We start from the raw sequence: 17,094 nt of genomic DNA, 5'->3' as shown, positions 1-17,094 counted from the left end.
TCTCGGGCTGGAGCGATAGCACAGCAGTAAGGCATTTGCCTTGCGCACAGCCAGCCTGGCCAAGCCGGGTTCGATTCCTCCACCCCTCTCGGAGAGCCCGACAAGCTACCGAGAGTATCTCACCTGCGCGGCAAAGCCTGGCAAGCTACTCGTGACGTCTTCAATATGCCAAACACAGTAACAAAGAGTCTCAAAATGGAGACGTTACTGGGCCCACTCGAGCAAATTGATGAACAACGGGAGGACAGTGACAGTGAATATTTCTTAGGGTCTTTACTTGGCGTGGGGAGGGTCAACTCAGCAGTGCTTGGAGTCCCTCCTTGGCAGTGTAGGGGATGAACCCAAAGTCGGATGCATACAAGGCCAAGTGGCCAATATAAAGAGATTTCATGCCCAGGAGATATCTCAAAGCATCAGGGCACTTGCTTTGCAGGTCAGAGGCCTGGGTTGAGGGCCCAGCACCACATGATCAATGGGGCAAGCTGAACGCCAACCCCACACATGGAGCTCAATAACCAAAAGACCTCGCTGAAGGTCCGTTGTCTTTTCTAGTGAGTTCTATGTTTTATTTAGAGTTTCTAAGCTTGGGGGACACCTTAGGCAATGCTCAGGGCTTACACGCGACAGTTCTGGAGAACCATATGCAGTACCATCACCTGCATGCCAGGGAAGCACCCTGCCTGCTGGACCTTCCCTCTGGCCCACTCGCGGGCTTTTGTTGGAGGATTCATCTCTAATAAATGTCTAAGACACAGTGCCACAGCCGAGAACCAGTCAAGTAAGAGCCTCAAGCCTGCCAGACCCCCCACCCACGATTACCCCCTTCCCTACATAGCTTCAATTTTTTCTTTGGCGGGCACTGTCCTCAAAGCCTCAGCCCAGCAGTGCACCTATGTAATCCAGATGTGGAGCGATGAGATAAAGACCCAAGCTTAATTCCTAAGGAAGGCTAGCAGGATGTTTCAGGAACAGCTCCTCTTTCATCTTGGTCTCCTTTGGGCTATGTTTGTGTATATTCGCTGTTTGGGAAACGTGGCTATCAGCAAGGCAGATACTAACATAAACTAACAAACAGGTAGAGAACCAGAGAGACAGTGTAGCAGATAAGGCACACCTAACCTGGGTTCAAGATGTAGCATCTCATATGGTCTCCGAGTCCACCCTGAGTACAGAGACCAAAGTAAGCCCTGCACACAACTGGGTTGTGGCCATTCCCCACCAATCAAAAAAAAAAAAAAAGATGAAGAAAGAATGGGGAGGAAAGAAAGAAGGAAAGAACGAAAGACAGAACGAAAGAACGAAAGAAAAAAAGTGAAAAACCAAAACAAACCATAAAACAAGGCAGAGAGATGAGAACAGAAACTTCCAGTTACTAAGAGCAAAGGTCAACAGATCAACTCTCTGGGCTGGGACCCCTGGGGAATCAGCTCTTCAAAACTCCAAAACTAGAAAAGCACTGGGTGCATAGCTTTGAAAGGAGGCAGCCTTGAAGGTACCCAGCTCTGGAACCTGAGCTCAACTCCACTGGCTGCCAAACAGCATGGCTGTAACTAATGGCAGAAAATCACACGTTAAAAAAAAAAAAATGCATTGCCCAGTGTCTTCAAATGATCCACAAGGCCCTAAAATCAGTTAGAAGTAACAGAGGGCCGAGGCTTTACATCCGATGTTGAGAACACATCTGCTCAATAGACATAATGTGACTTTTCCCTCCACCGACCTGCTCACACGCCCATGACGCTGCAGGGGGCCAGCCCTGCGCTCACACTCAGCTCTTCAAAATTCTCACCTGCTTTCCAAGATTTTCTAGACTCTCTCCCCAACAAGTGAGGGCTGATTCTTGGAGGACAGCCCACCCTTACCACGTCAGACACCAGAGGAGCTCAAGGGAATCCTCACTGGCTCTCTGGAGTTATCCACTCAACAAAGATTTTCCCTTTTCCTGTTTGTGTCTCTGGACCACACCTGGCGGCACCCACGCATGACTCCCAGTGCTGAGCTCCAAACTCAGGCCTCCTGCATGCAAAACATGTGCTCGGCTGGCTGAGCCATCTCTCTGACCCCTCATCAGAGACTGCATGAGTGCACGCTGGGGGTTAAACACCCAGGAAGGCACTCAAGCCGACCCATCATCATCCTAAAGGAACTCGCAGTGTCGTAGGCCCGGAGGAATGCAGTTCCCTTCAGCAAGCATCTCACGAATGAACGCCTGCCAGCCTCCCATTCCAGCGCTCTGCTGGCAACACTGCATCCTGTGTGGGCTCAGCCTCTAAGCACTAGCCCACAATGCCACCCGAGTGAACTTTCCAGACCTGTCTGGATTCTACTCCTGGCTCTTGCCACCAAACGAGCTGAGCTGTCTGTCTGTCTGGGCAGGTTCTGCAAACTCTTCGCCTCTCCAGCTTCTCTTCACATTGAACCATCCCATCCACCCCCTCCTGGAGTATTACAGCACACAGAGGCTAGAGCACGGCATTTAGGAAACGACTGATGACTGCTACCATCTGAGAGTGATTTGCTGCTATCTACCCATATGCCTGGGATCGTCGATACAAACACCACGCTGGGGTGCAGCTCAATTGTAGAGCCCACCTTGCATGGATTCTATCCCCGGCATGGGAGAGGAAAAACAACTGTTTTTGATACGAAGGCCAAAAGAAGTGACCCCGTTAGCAGACTCCCCTCTTGCAGGAGAGCCGTGGGGACAGTGAGCAGGTCAGTCAGGCGGGCAATCCAGTGGGCAGGGCGCTAGCCTTGCACATGGTCCACCATGTGCACCCCTGGCACCCCATATGGTCCCCAGAGCCCTCCAGGAGTCATCCCCGAGCCCAAAGCCAGGAGTAAGTCCTTGAATACTTGGGGGATGACCTGCCCCCCCCCCAAAAAAAACTGGCAATTCAGTGAGGCAGTTGAGAGAGGCCAGTAAGTGACAGAAGGGGGGTACAGAGGGAGAAACTTAGAGCACCGGGGTTAGGGGTTATAACCGTATTCCCACCAGGCTTTGGTAGGTATGGAAGCAGAGCAGGAAATAACCAGAAAAGCAGGTTGGAGCTAGACCCCAGGGAACAAAAGGCAGGAAAGTGCACTTTCTCCTGAGGCAGACCCAGGGCCTCTGCTAATAGGCAGGCAGATGGGGAGAGGGTTATTTACAGCAACTGATAACTCAGGAGGGGCAGGCAGTTCCCTGCCTGGCTGCTGGAGGGGAAAGGGAGGTTGGCAAGTGAGGACCTGAGAAGTCTGGGCGAAAGGTGAGAGGCTCATGTGTGAGCAGCAGCCAGGCCTGCTCCTGGGCAGACAGGAAAGACAGACGAGGGGCATGAGCAGAGGAGGGAGCACTGTGCCAACCCAGGGGTCTGGGAGAGAGCACAAAGGCCTAGCGCACATGCTTTCCGCGGACAAGGCCCGGGTCTGGTCCCTGGCACCCCATGGTTCCCACCACCAGGCTCCCCCGTCCCCCCTCACCCCCAGCACCACAGGCGGCAACCTCTGGGCAACCAACACATGGGGAATCGCCCTTGGGGACCACTGGGGATGGACCAAAAAGTAACACACAAAAACATCAGACACCGCATCCAGGGGGTTTTTCATCCTTTGTAGAAGCGCGAGGCGGCAGCATGGGCTTTATTTACCGTGGGTGTGAAACTGAATCCAGATTTTACTCCCTGAGTTGCATCACATAAATGTGTGTATGAGACCCCCCGACAACACACCCTTTTTTTTTTTTGCTTTTTGGGGTCACACCCGGCAATGCACAGGGGTTACTCCTGGCTCTGCACTCAGGAATCACTCCTGTCGGTGTTCAGGGGACCATATGGGAGGCTGGGAATCGAACCTGGGTCAGCCGCGTGCAAGACAAACGCCCTACCCGCTGTGCTATTGCCCCAGCCCAACACTTCCTCTTTTTAGGCCTTGTGAGTTCTTAGGATCTTCCACAGAAGTCCCAGAGCCTGTTCCCTTCCCTCACCCTCAGAGCAGTTTCCAGGGCCTTAGCTAGGCCCAAAGCAGCCAACACCACCCACCTCCTTAGCAGGGACTGTCCGGGGGAAGTGCGTGGGAATGCAGCTTCCTGTGCCAGCCGGGGTCGGGAGCAAGAAGAAGGAGGGAAGGAACGATATGAAATTAGCCCACATCTCCTCGTGTCTATTTGGTGCAGAGCCTGACTTCAGAGAATTCAAAAGTTCAGCTTTGTTTCCGCGTCCATCGTTCCCCAAGTGGAGCTCAGGACGCCAAGCCTGCCCGGTCACCATCACATCCAGGCGGCAGCTGCCTCTGCCAGCCTACCTGGAGGTCGGTCCATACAGCACGCGGCATCTGTCACTCTCCTCTCGGGGCCTGGAAAAATGATCCAAGGGGCCGGAGCCGTAGTACAGCGGGTAAGGCACTTGCCATGCACACAGCAGGGCTGGGTTCAATCCCCCAGCACTCCAAATTTTCTCCCCAAACCAGCCAGGAGTAAGCCCTGAGCACCAGAGTGTAACCCCAAACCCCTTCCCAAAAAAATAAATAAATTGAAGTCCCCTGTTGCCAGTTTTAGTCCAACACCTGAGACCACTGCCGTCAATTTCCAAAGTCTTGTCTATGCCCAGAGCTGCACGGCCCTTGGGCACTGCTGGGCTTGTCCCTGGGGGTCCCTGGCAGGCCCAAGCACCACTGACATTGCTCCCAAAGTTAAGACCAAACATTTATGAAATTACATGTGGATAAATAAAGTGCTGGCCACAGACAGCTCCTGTCCCGTGCATCTAAGCAGAAACTGTTACGAGCCGCAAACTTCCAACCTCTGTCTTCTAGGTAGCAGAGATTAATTCTTTAGGGCTGCAGCGAGCAATGGTGGCACAGTGGATAGGGTGTGTGCCTTACACGTGACCCACCCAGGTCTGATCCCCAGTACTCTGAATGGTCACCAGAGTCTGCCAGGAGTAAGTCCTGAGCCATCACCAGGTATGGCCGAAAACATAAACAAACAAGTATCAGTTGCTTTGCTTTTCCCAATTCTGATAACTTAGACGTGGATCTGGACCAAACCACCTTAGGCGTTAAGTCTCCAATTTGATATTCGTGAGAATGATCTGAGGGGAGGCCAGGGATATAGCACAGCCACAAAGCACTTTCCTCATGTGTATGAATGAGGCCGAGTTCAATCCTAATCACAAGGTCCCCCAAAGCACCTTTAGGAGGAACAAGCCCCTTCCTCCTGACCCCATCGCGCAGACAAGGGCGAGGCCCACGGACAAAGGCCCAAATAAAGTTCCCTTAAAAAACCCTGCAGTGCACCACGGCCAGCCGCAAAATCCCCTGGAGTGCTCAGTGCTTGTTAAACACTCATGTCTAGGCTTTCACCACCTCATTAGCCCCCGTGGAAGCTGAGCTCTGCCTTTTAAGTTTTTACACAAGGCGCCTCAGGTAGTCTCAAAGTTCCAACCCTCTGAGCCATCTTCCTGGCCCTGAACTAGAAGACTTCAAAGCCATCAGCTTAAGAAGGGGGTCTGCTAAACTTCTCTCGGGAACTTCCAGAGACTCCTGCCGAACCCCCTTGTGCTCTATGGAACAAGGGGTCGAGTTGGGTCAAAGGTGTTGCGTTGGGAAGGGAAACAGGGAGCAAGGGAGAAACAAAATGAAGAGAGGATGAGCAGGAACTCAAAGAACTCCCTCTTCAGTGCTCATCCTGCGCTTACAAAGGATGGAATCCTGTTTCTTTAAAGGTACCAATTTCAGGATTATAGCACAAAAAAAAAAAAAAAGAACACTCTTCTCTGATAAATGTCTTTTGTCATTCAAGCCCAACATTTCCTTAAACATTTTTCAGAAATGGGTTAGAAAGATATTACAGGGGTTACTTAAGGTCCTTGACCCTTCAACCTTCAACCTGGGTTCCACTTATGGCCCCCTAAATAGAACCTTGACACCATACACACATACAAGGATTTTCAGAACTCAAGATTAGACCCAAACTTCTCTCTCTCTCTCTCTCTCTCTCTCTCTCTCTCTTTCTCTCCCCCTCCCTCCCTCTCTCTCTCCAACTTTAGCCCCAAAAGGTGGCAACAACTGGCTGGAAATTCACGAATATTTCAAACCAAGAGTCCTTAACATGTTTCTTTTTTTTCCCAATGTTTAATACTCAATTAAAAACTAAAATGACACTTAAAAAGTAGTAACTTTACCTAAAAGAGGTGTGCTATGAGGGCCAGAGTGATAGTTCGGCGGGTCTAGTGATTGCTTTGCCTGCGGCCAACCCAGGTTCGATCCCTGGTACCCCTTACAGCCCTGAGTTCTGCCAATAATGAACTCTGAGCACAGCCAGTTGTGCCCCAGCCCCAGAAAGAGAGGTGTGGTAAATGATTTTCAGTTTGAAATGGTATGCTTTTCACTCATGACACTGTACTTGTCTGAAATTAACACCAGTCACATGAAGTTCAAGTTATCGCATCATACTAATAAAGTGGGTTAATGTTTACAAAGAGTCATTCTACTTAATTCCGTTTGATAGTTAAAACCATGGCCAACAGCAGAATTTGACCATATACCTACATAACTTTTCAAGGGGAAATTTATGGCAAGCAGAGAAAACAGATCAGGCAGCGGGCATTATTTACGGATCGGTCTTGTTTCACTTGCTAACTAAAGCTATGAGTAACAAAGCATTTGAAACCGGCCGTTTCATTTCCTTTCATTATTACCTACTAATTTGCTATTTGTCCTTGAAGTCTAGTCCCCACTTCCTATACCCATTCTTCAAAAAAGAAAAACCAAGACTCTTTGAAAAGGGAGTAAATAAATAAAAATACCAACTACTCCTATCCCTCCTCAAAGTCTAAATTTATTTTTACATTGAACTGAGACCTTGGGGCTTACCTTCAAGAAGGTTTGAGTGGGAATTATGTGTCTTAAGGATTATAAATTAAAAGAAAGAGACACCCTTCTCCCCTCCAAAACTTGAAGTGGAAGTGGGCAGGTGATGGGACTCACACCTAAGCAAGTCTCCACGCAGCCTCTCCTGCAGGCTCCCAGCCTCCAAGCACCAAAGGCAGCAGCTGCCCAGTCCTGCAAGGATCCAGCGGGAGGACCCCGGGCAGCCGGTGGGGCGATTCCTTTCTCCGGGTCCCCCACGCCTCGGCCTTAATTAACTCTGGGCCGGGAGAGCGGCCCCTTAAAGAGGAAATCAACTCCCTCTAGGTCGCCTTCTCCCCGGCGCCCTCCCAGAGTCATCAAAAACAGTTGCTAAGGTCTGATGAAGACGGGCATTTCCCGATCTCTGTTTTAAAAAACACTTCCCTCATCAACTTCTCTTTGGGCAATTTTCACTGCTAACATTTTTTTTTTTTAATGAAAAGGCTAAGTGGAGGAGGGGGAGGAAACAGGAAGACAAAAATGCTTTAAAATAATAATAAACCCCAAAACGTACTTGTCGACGAAAAGGTTTCGGCAAGTGCTTCCCCAAGGCGGGCCCCATCTCCAAAGCGCCCGTCTTCGGGTTGGGGAGATGGAGTGGGGGGGCCCTGGCCAGGACCCGCGTTGGAGCGGCGGGTTCCGTTCGGAGGGGCGCGGGCCCTCCGAAGGCCGCCGGCCCCGCACCTACCTACCTGCACGATCGGGCGGTGGCCGCCGACGGGCCTCCGTGTCACCACCAGCACCGGCACGTCGGTCGCGGGCGGTCAGTGCCCGGAGGCTCCCTCGAGGCCGCGCGCGCGCGCGTCTTCTGCGGCACAAAAGCAACACGGGGCCGCGGGTCAGCGCCGGCGCGGGCGGCGGGAAGTGCGCGCCGGGGGGCGGGGCCTCGGCCACCCAACCGCGCCTCCCCGCGCGCCCCCGGCCCGGCCGCGGGCTCCGCGCGCACCCCGGACGGGACCCGCGCGCACCCCAGCGCGGCCTGCGCGCGCACCCCAGCGCGGCCTCCGCGCGCACCCGCACTACCGCGGTCCCCGCGCGCGCCCCGGAACGGTCCCCGCGCGCACCCTGGCCCGCCCCCGCGCGCACCTTAGCGCGGACCCCGCGCGCACCCCGCAGCGCCGGGGACCCGGGACGCCCCGCTGGTCAAGGCGCTGCGCGCGGCCCGCTCCGTTTCCAACCCGACTCGCCCCCCACGCCGCGCGCCGCAGCCGCTTCCCAAAGGCTGCCCGGAAGGCACCGCGCGCGCTCGGCTCCCCCGGCGGCGCAGCCTCCCCGCCCCGTCCATCCTCCGCCCAGCCAGCCCACGGTCGGGGGAGAACTGCCCCCATCCAACTTCGCTTTCTTTGAACTCTAAAGGCACCAGGCAAAAGAAAAAGAAAAAGAGGGGGGAAAAAATTGCTCAGCTCACTTGGGGCACTGGGCCCCTAGAAACCTCCAGGCGACCTAGCAACACCCGACTTGACTTAGCTCGGGTGTAACCAACGGGCGCCCTCGGAGGAGAGCGCCAGTGAGTCAGAATTTAAAGAGACTCCAGTTACACCGACAGCTGGCCCGTTCCCGATACCCCCAACCATACCCACTGCCCCCACTACAGCACGCTAGCGCCGGATGACAGCTGCCCAGACGCGTGCCACGGCCCGCGCCGACTGACATCAGGTGTTCACAACGACCCTCCTGGGGCCGCTGCTCGCGGGGTCCTGTCACAGACGGGGAAACTGAGGCCCGGGAGCCTCCCGAGAGCCTCGCCCACGTTCGAGCAGCTCTCGCTGCAGAACTCAAAAAAAAAAAAAAAAAGCAGGGCCGGGGTTCCAGTCGTGGCAAGCGTGCGCGGTGCACACTTGCACCCCACGAGCCTCCACTGGCCGGCAGCACAGGGAGAGACACGGGGTCCGGCTTTCCCGGGCTGCAACATTCCCCTTTGGAGCCCTGGAGCAAGTCACGTGTTTCGGGGGCCTCGGTTTCCCCGCCCTCGCCGGTTTTTAATATTAAAAAAGAAAAAAAATGGAGGCACACAGCATTGGCCCACCTCTCCCGGATCTCTTAAGATGCGATGGTGGGCACGTTCCTAGCAGGGCACCCTGCAAGTGCGGGGAGCCCTTCCAGCGCGGTTATGGATCTGTCAGCGCTTTGGGCAGCTTCCAGTCTACACTGCCAAGCCTCGGGGATCCTGAGACGCCCCGGAGCCCATGTTCTCCGATCCTGCACCGTCTCCACAAAGGAGAGCGAGGAAGCAGAGCAGCCCGCGTTCCCCCACCGCGCGCAGCGCCGGGACTGACAACCGTGGGGGGTGGGGGGGGTGGGTGCAAGGAGCGGGTCCAAGCAACCTCCCTGGCCCGCCGTGCAAACGTCTCCCAGGTCCAAGCATCCCCGGCGGGGCCTGAGCAGCTCTCCCCACCCCCCACCCACCCATCCGCGCGCTCCCGGGAGGCGCCGGCCCGGGCTTACGTGCACGCCGGGCGCTCGGACGTCAGCTCTGTCCCCGCGCCGGGCCGCCGCACACTGAGTGTGGCCCGGCCGTCGCCTCCCTAAGCACAGGCTACCGACAGGCCACGCCTTGGCCAGGGCGGGCGGGCGCCCCGCCAGAGTCAGGATGACAAAGCAAAAAAACCTGCCTGCCGCGTGCGGCCCGGCTCGGGCTGGGCGCGCGCGCTCCTCGCCGGCTGGACGTCCCCCAACCCCCAGCCCAGGGTCCACCCCGGCCGAAGCTCTGGAAGGTCAGGGAGCGGAACCCCCGGGGCGTGTGCTTTCAGCGAATCGGGCTGGGCTCTGCCACCCCCCAGGCAGGGTGGGACTCTGGAACCGGCCGGACTGGGCCGCCCCCAGAGAGGGTTTGAAGGTCCCGACCCCGTTGCCCGGCTCCCAGACTTGGACATTCTGATGTAACCAGTGCAGGGCGGGGCCTGAGCTTCTGGTACTCTCCTGGTGGGGGTACCACTGCAAAAAGCTGGGCGCCCCCCCCACCCCCTTCCCCCACTCCGCCCCAGTAGTGGAGCCGCTGCTCTCAGGAAGGGGGTAATGAATGGGTCCGTCGGGCAATTCCCTAAAGGAAGTGATGCGCTTTGGTTCCGAAACTTCCTAGCCGGCCTGACTCAGCCTGGAAAGCAGTGACAAATTGTCCCTGCACACAGCTTCCCCGTCTCGTCCTCCCTCGCCCGTCCGCGCAGGTCTCAGTGCGTCCTCAGGGTTTTAAGGCAAACGGGGAGTGTTTAACTGCAGCCGGGCCTAGCGGCCCCAGGGAACCGGACCTTCCCAGAGCGCCCCAGGGAGCCCGCTCTTACTCACTCTTACTCAGCACCCGGCACTGGTCCGTGGCTTGCGGGTATTTGCTGAATAAATAAGCGAACGCTTTCCTCTGCTTTGTCTAGAAGCACCCTGGGCGGAGAGAGTGGCTGGTTTCTTGGGACTGCCAAGGCCCAGTCCTTCTCTCCTCAACTAGCCGTTCCCTGGAGCCCCTTCTAAGACCAACGCACGTGGGGGGTGAGGGTGGCCAAGGTGCGCGGGCAGGCACAGGTGCACCTGCGGGCACTCTCCCACCGGCTCTTGATAGGAGCCTGCCTCTCCAAACTCTAAAGGAAAGGACCCTAAAGAATCAGCGAACAGTGGGACTTCAAGAACAAGACGCGGAAAGGCTGGGACTATGGGAGAAGACTCTAGAATAGGGTGCCAAGCTTCTCTGTAGCACTGCACTGTTGCACTGTCCTCCCGTTCTTCGTCGATTTGCTCCAGCGGGCCCAGTATCCATTGTGAAACTTGTTACTGTGTTTGGCATATCGGGTAGCTTGCCAGGCTTTGCTGTGCTGGCGAGATACTCTCCGTAGCTTGCCGAGCTCTCTGAGAGCGGTGGAGGAATCGAACTCAGGTCGGAGGAGACTGCCAAGTACGAGGCAAACACCCTACCGGCTGTGCTATGGCTCCCGCTGACCTAACCATTTTATATAACATTTGTTACCGGCTGGCAACTCCGTGGACCAGAAGCATAATTAAGCTCATTCTCAAAAATGAATTCATAAAACACTACTGAGGACTTCCTTAGTATGACTTAGGAGAAAGGACTTTGAAATTAGATATTAAAAGCAACTGATAAGGATTTATAAACACCTGTGACGAAGTTACTTCAGTTAATATTCCCTAAGAAGTCTATCAAAAACAGCTCAATAGGGAATTTTAACTTCACGCTATTTGGGGGAGGGGGTGGGGGGGGGTCGCGCCCAGCAATGCTCAGGGCTTATTCCTTGCTAGATTCTCAGGGATCACTCCTGGCAGGGCTAGGAGAACCATATGGAGTGCCAGGGATCAAACCTGGGTAGGCTGGATGCAAGGCAAGGAGCCTGCCTCCTGCACTATCCAACCGGTTCCAACTTGACACTATTTTTAAGTAAGCGAAATAAAGAACCAAACCCTAGGCTAGGGGGCAGAGAGCTAATACAAGGAGAGACAGAATAGATAAGACATTTGCACTGTGTGTAGCTGAAGAATCCTGGGAGTGACCCCAGAGTCACAGAGCTAGGAATAGCTCCGAGTACTGTCAATGTGACTGAAAGCCTTCTCAAAAAAACAAAACAAAACACCCAAAACAACAATATAAAACCCTCGTCTAGCTCCACATGATAATTTCTTTTTTCTTTTTGGGTCACACCCGACAATGCACAGGGGTTACTCCTGGATCATGCACTCAGGAATTACTCCTGGTGGGGCTGGGGCGGGGGGGGGGGGGGGGGGGGGGGGGGGGGGGGGGGGAGCATATGGGATGCTGGGAATCAAACCCAGGTCAGCTGCGTGCAAGGTAAATGCCCTACCTGCTGTACTATCACTCCAGCCCCCTCCATATGATAATTTTTAAGTTAAAAAATCATTGGGGGTGAAGCAGTAGTATAGCAGGTAGGGCACTTGCCTTGCATGTACCAGAACAAGGTTTGATCCCCGTATCACAAATGGTCCCCTAAGCACTACCAGGTGTGATCTGGGAGCACAGAGCTAGGAGTAAACCAAAATGAAAATATTTAAATCCTTTTCTCCTCAGGGGCCACATCTTTTTTTTTAATTGCTTTTTGAGTCATACCCAGCGATGCACAGGGCTTACTCCTGGTTCTGCACTCAAGAATTACTCCTGGCCGTGCTCAGGGGACCATATGGGATGCTGGGGGCCGAACCCAGGTTGGCCGCATGCAAGGCAAACGCTTTACCCGCTATATCACTCCAGCCCCAGGGGTCAAATCTTGAGCTTCAGGATTTTGTTATAGGATGAGGTGGGGTTGCAGCAGATGCCAAGGAACAACTGTAATAACATTTTACGAATCAAGCTATACTCCGCTGGAAAATCACTTGCCTTGCATGCAGCGTCAACCCAGTTTGATCTTTGGCACCATATATGGTTCGAGGTAACAGAAGGCGTGGGTCTTGAGTGCAGAGCCAGGAGTAAGCCCTGAGCATCACTGGGTGTGTCCTCCCCATAAAAATAAGTTATATTCAGGGACAAAGAGATAGTTCAGGGGTTAAAGTGCTTGCCTTGTACCGAGGAGGCCCTTATTCAGTCCCTGGCAAGGACTATAGTCTCTGGGCTCTTGCCAGGAGTGATCCATGAGTACAACCAGCTGTGTTCCCCAAATAAAAAAAAATTTAAGTGATACTCAGATTTTCAACTACCTCAGTGCCCCTTGCCCAGTGATGTTCAACTGTATGAACTGATCTAAACAGACAACTGACCAAGGGTCCTATTACATTCAGGCAATGGGACCTACCGTTCTATTCTACTGTTCAGATCCTGCTATTCCTGCTACAATCAGACACATTCACACAACATCTTTCTAACACCAAAATATTCTCTGCTCGAACTTTCAGGTGCTCTCTAGGCCTCTCAAGAATAAATTCCAGCAGTAGTGTAGTGAATAGTATCCAACAGTATATTGTAGTGATGATAACCCTACTATCATTCCGGTCCCTGCTGTAGATGTTTTCCTAGTTTCTAAAGTGACTGTCTCATTCCTCTTTCCTCCATCCTCTCTGAGGCCTACAACAGCTACTGACCTGCCTCCAAACACTTTATGAAAACATACTCAGACACATAGAACTTCCTCCTGCCATTTCCATCTTAACCACCAAGCTGCCTTATTCCCCCACTTTCATTCCTGTTCTAATAAAAGCCAACTTCTCCGCTTGGGAGTGGGTTCTCCTCTCTTCCTGCCTTCCCAATCTTCAATAACGTCACAAATGTAGCTCAATTACAAAAAAGCCTTGGGACCAGAGCAATAGTATAGCAGATAGGGCGTTTGCCTTGCACACGGCTGACCCGAGTTCGATCCCTGGCATCCCATATGGTCTCCCCAGCACTGCCAGGAGTAATTCCTGAGTACAGAGCCAGGAGTAACCCCTGGGATTTGTTGGGTGTGTCCCAAAAAGCAAAATATATATATATATATATAAAGCCTTGCTTGCAGGAGACCTGAGTTCAATCCCCAGCCCTGCAAAAATTAAAATTAGGGGGGAAAAAATCTCACTGGAGTAGTGGTAAGGCACTTGAGTATGCTTACACCTGAGCCCAGAGTCAGGAATAACCCTGAACACAGTCAGGGTTAATTAATTCATTAATTAAAATTAATTAATTTCAAACCAAAATTAATTAATTTCTCTCCTAAAACTAAACTTCCTCTGTGGCACCTTCATTTTCTTCTTCTCTACATGATCTTTCCCATTACCATTCAAACAAACACTATAAACTATTCATATTGTTCAAAGCCTCCCATGATCTCATCTATGAAATCTCCCAAACACATTATCCCATTTCCCATTTTGTTGTTTCCCTTCAGAGGAAACAGTACATCTGAAAAATGATTTGTTTCTTAAAGAAGAATACAAAAGAATGGGGAGCTAAGAACATGGTATTTGAGCAGAAGCCAGAATGCAGTGAAAGGAGCATAAGGGAGTAATGAAGGCCCAGGGGGGTGGGGGGGGTCTTTCTAAGCAGAGAAACTGGAAGGACTAAAGCAAAAGTTGAAAGATGCACTTAGGGGCTGGAGCGATAGCACAGCAGGTAGAGTGTTTGTCTTGCATGCAGCCAACTCAGGTTCGATTCCCAGCATCCCATATGGTTCCCTGAGCACTGCCAGGAGTAATTCCTGAGTGCAGAGCCAGGACTAATTACTGTGCATCGACAGACATGACCCGAGGGGGAAAAAAAAAGAAAAGAAAGATGTGCTGCTTGACTTGAAGTCCAAAGATCTGTAAGAGAACTTTAGAAATAGATACAGAGTGGGCAAGGGGAAAGCAGGAGGTAGTAAAATTAAGGGAGAGGCAAGAGTCAGATCCAAAGGCGACAATCAAGATCCAAATTTCATTCACAGTGTAGTGCAGAGCATAAGAGTCCTGTGAGGGGCATTGGGAGGGGTGGGAGGTGGGGTTTTATTGGGGTTCGTGGTAAAAAATAAGTATTGGTAAAGGGAAATGTGTTTGATATTTGCATGACTGAGACCTAAACCTGAAAGCTTTGTAACTTTTCCCACAGTGATTCAATAAATAAATAAATTATTAAAAAAAAAAAAAAGAGAGGAATGGATGGGAAATGATTAGCCTGCAGCCTTTTCATGGAGTGCTCTGCCATGTGCAGAGTAAACTAAGCAGGTAGGGGTTTTGGAGCAGAGAAAGTCAGGAAGCTACTGTAGTGACCCCCAAGCTAAAGAGGATAAAGCCTAAGTGAATGAAATGACCTATTTGAAGATAAAGCTAAGTTTGACAGACCCAGAGAGACAGTACAGCAGGTAAGGTGCTTGTTCTGCCTGCAGCCAACCTGGGTTTGATCCTTGGCATCATATATGGTCCCCTGATCACCTCCAGGATTGATTCTTGAGTGCAGAGCCAGGATTAACCCCTGAGCATCATATAGTCTGACCCCAAAATTAAGACTACGGTTTTATTTCTTTTTTTGGGGGGGGGGTCACACCCAGCGATGCTCAGGCTCAGAGGACCATATGGGATGGTGGGAATCGAACCCAGGTGGGCCGCATGCAAGGCAAATGCCCTACCCGCTGGGCTATTGCTCCAGCCCCTTAGGCTATGTTTGACAGAAGGAAATCATGACTCCAGAGTTTTGACATTGGCAACTGAGTAAATGATTAAACTCTTTAAAGAAAAGGTGGATCACTCAGCAGGAGGAAAGAACATGGGAACGGGCACACTGAAAAGTGATAGTTTGGGGCAAATCCATGATGAAGGGTGAGAGGACTATTAAGTTACCCCAATGCAAGATGTTAACAGGAAACAGTTCAAGAAAGAAATCAGGTCTAGAAATTAAAATTTCGTAGTCAGGGCAATTGAGGGCTTTAAGTGAAGCTAATATGAGAAATGCCCAGGGTTTATAGAAAAAAAAAAAAAGAAAAAAGAAAAAGAAAGAAAGTTATTCATCATTAAGTTCTACCTGCAACCTTTGTATTTTGGGGGGTTTACTTAATCTTTGAGGCTCCAAAGTGTTCAAAGGCTACTTTGTAATCATGCAAGAAACCCTTTAAACAAGTCATTAACCTGTTTTTTTGTTGTTGCTGTTGTTACAGTCAATTTTAATTTCTAAAGTAAATTTACTGATATTCCAAGAAATATATGATATTCCAGAATTATAACCAGGTCCCAAGTTATTACAAAGACAAAACATTGTTTGTCTTCCTGTTTCTGCAAACATATCGCCATGAAGTATAAAAAGGGAAAATCAAGTATTTCCATTAATCTCATGATATAGATCAAAATTCATTCAATAGTCCATTCAGTCCCATGTAGAACATCTCCATCTCCTGAAATTTTCAAGCATCCAGCTTTTCCATAAACTCTGAAATTTTATCTTCAGTTCCATAATGTCTGTGCTCTGGAACACGGTCAAGGCCTTTTCCCCATCAATTTCTTTGAACAAGGCATTAGAACAATTCGACAAATGGCAAATGGCTCTAGAATACTCAAATTAAGGATAATATAACACAACTGGCAAAGAAGTGTACTTAGTATTTCAAGATCCATGTTATGATAAATGCCAAGTTTTCACCTTCACAATAGCTGAGTAGAAGTACAGTGCTGGTTTCACAATATTTTATTTATTTATTTATTTATTTATTTATTTTGCAGTGCTGGGATCAAAGCCAGGGCCTCACATGCAAGACATACAAAGGTCGACTCTCCCCACAACTCTCCCTTATCCAGTCACCCATCAATAAGCACTTACTTAACTTCCGTGTTTGACCACTGTAAGTAGTGCTATGATAAATATAGGGGTGCGTATATATTTTTGAATAAATGTTTGCATTGTCTTTAGATGGATACCGAGAAGTGAAATTTCTTGATCAGATGGTAGTTCTATTTTTAATTTTTAAAGAAAATTTTGTATTTCCATAACATTTACCATAAAAAAGGCACCAATTTACATGAACACCAACAGTGTCTCAGAGTTCCTTTTTCTCTGCACCTTTGCCAGTACCTATTTATTTCTGGATTCCTTAACATGATATTCTCATAGGTGTGAGGGGCTATTCACGGTGATTTTGGATTTGCATTTTCCTAATAATAAATGAGCATGGGGGCAATTTTTCCTGTGCCTTTGGCCAACTGTGTATCTTCACTGGAGAAGTGAATGTTCACATCTTTTACTTTTATCTTATTTTTTTTGTAAATTTTAAAAATATACGTATTTATTTTTAAATTTTTTATTGAATCACCGTGAGACACACAGTTACAAGGTTGATCATGATTGTAATTTAGTATATAATATTCCAAAACCCATCCCTTCCACCATTGTACATTTCCCACCCCCAATCTCCAATGTCCTCAGTTTCTCTCCTACCACTCATTGCCCATCCCTCCGCCCCAATTTCTGTGGCAGGCACTTTTCTCCTCTCTCTCTCTCTCTCTCTCTCTCTCTCTCTCTCTCTCTCTCTCTCCCCCTCCCCCCTTTTGGTCTTATGGTTTGAAATACAGATACTAAAAGGCTATCATATTTATCCCGTTACCTACTTTCAGCACTCAGTTCTTTCTGCCTATATATATATCTTGATTGAGTTGTTTGCTTTGTGGTTAGTATTTGATTTTTTAAAAATATATCTCTCCTGTTGTCAGATAGAGGATATGTAAATATTTTCTCTCTTTCCATAGGATGTTGTTTCACCTTCATGCAAGTTTCTTTAATTGTGCATAAACTTTTTGTTTGATTGAATCCTAATTGCTTAGGTTTTCTGTTTT

General features: G+C 50.4%; 1 protein-coding gene across 2 annotated transcripts in view; it reads right to left on the bottom strand.

Annotated features, from left to right (window-relative positions):
• The window catches only part of TXNRD1 (thioredoxin reductase 1), a 56,255-nt gene extending 46,811 nt beyond the window's left edge, over positions 1-9,444 (bottom strand). Inside the window, exons 1-2 of one of the 2 annotated variants that reach the window (XM_056114450.1) lie at positions 9,334-9,444; positions 7,581-7,696 (exon numbers count right to left, since the gene is read on the bottom strand). The gene's annotated coding sequence lies outside the window, so the exon portion shown is untranslated. The remainder of the gene's footprint in view (positions 1-7,580; positions 7,697-9,333) is intronic. The other variant, XM_056114455.1, reaches the window with a different exon arrangement.
• Positions 9,445-17,094: the final 7,650 nt, after the last annotated feature.

This window comes from Sorex fumeus, unplaced genomic scaffold (genome assembly GCF_029834395.1).
Source record: "Sorex fumeus unplaced genomic scaffold, SorFum_2.1 ptg000003l, whole genome shotgun sequence".
Classification (NCBI taxonomy): Eukaryota; Metazoa; Chordata; class Mammalia; order Eulipotyphla; family Soricidae; genus Sorex; species Sorex fumeus.
This window is presented reverse-complemented; position numbering and strand designations above follow the sequence as displayed.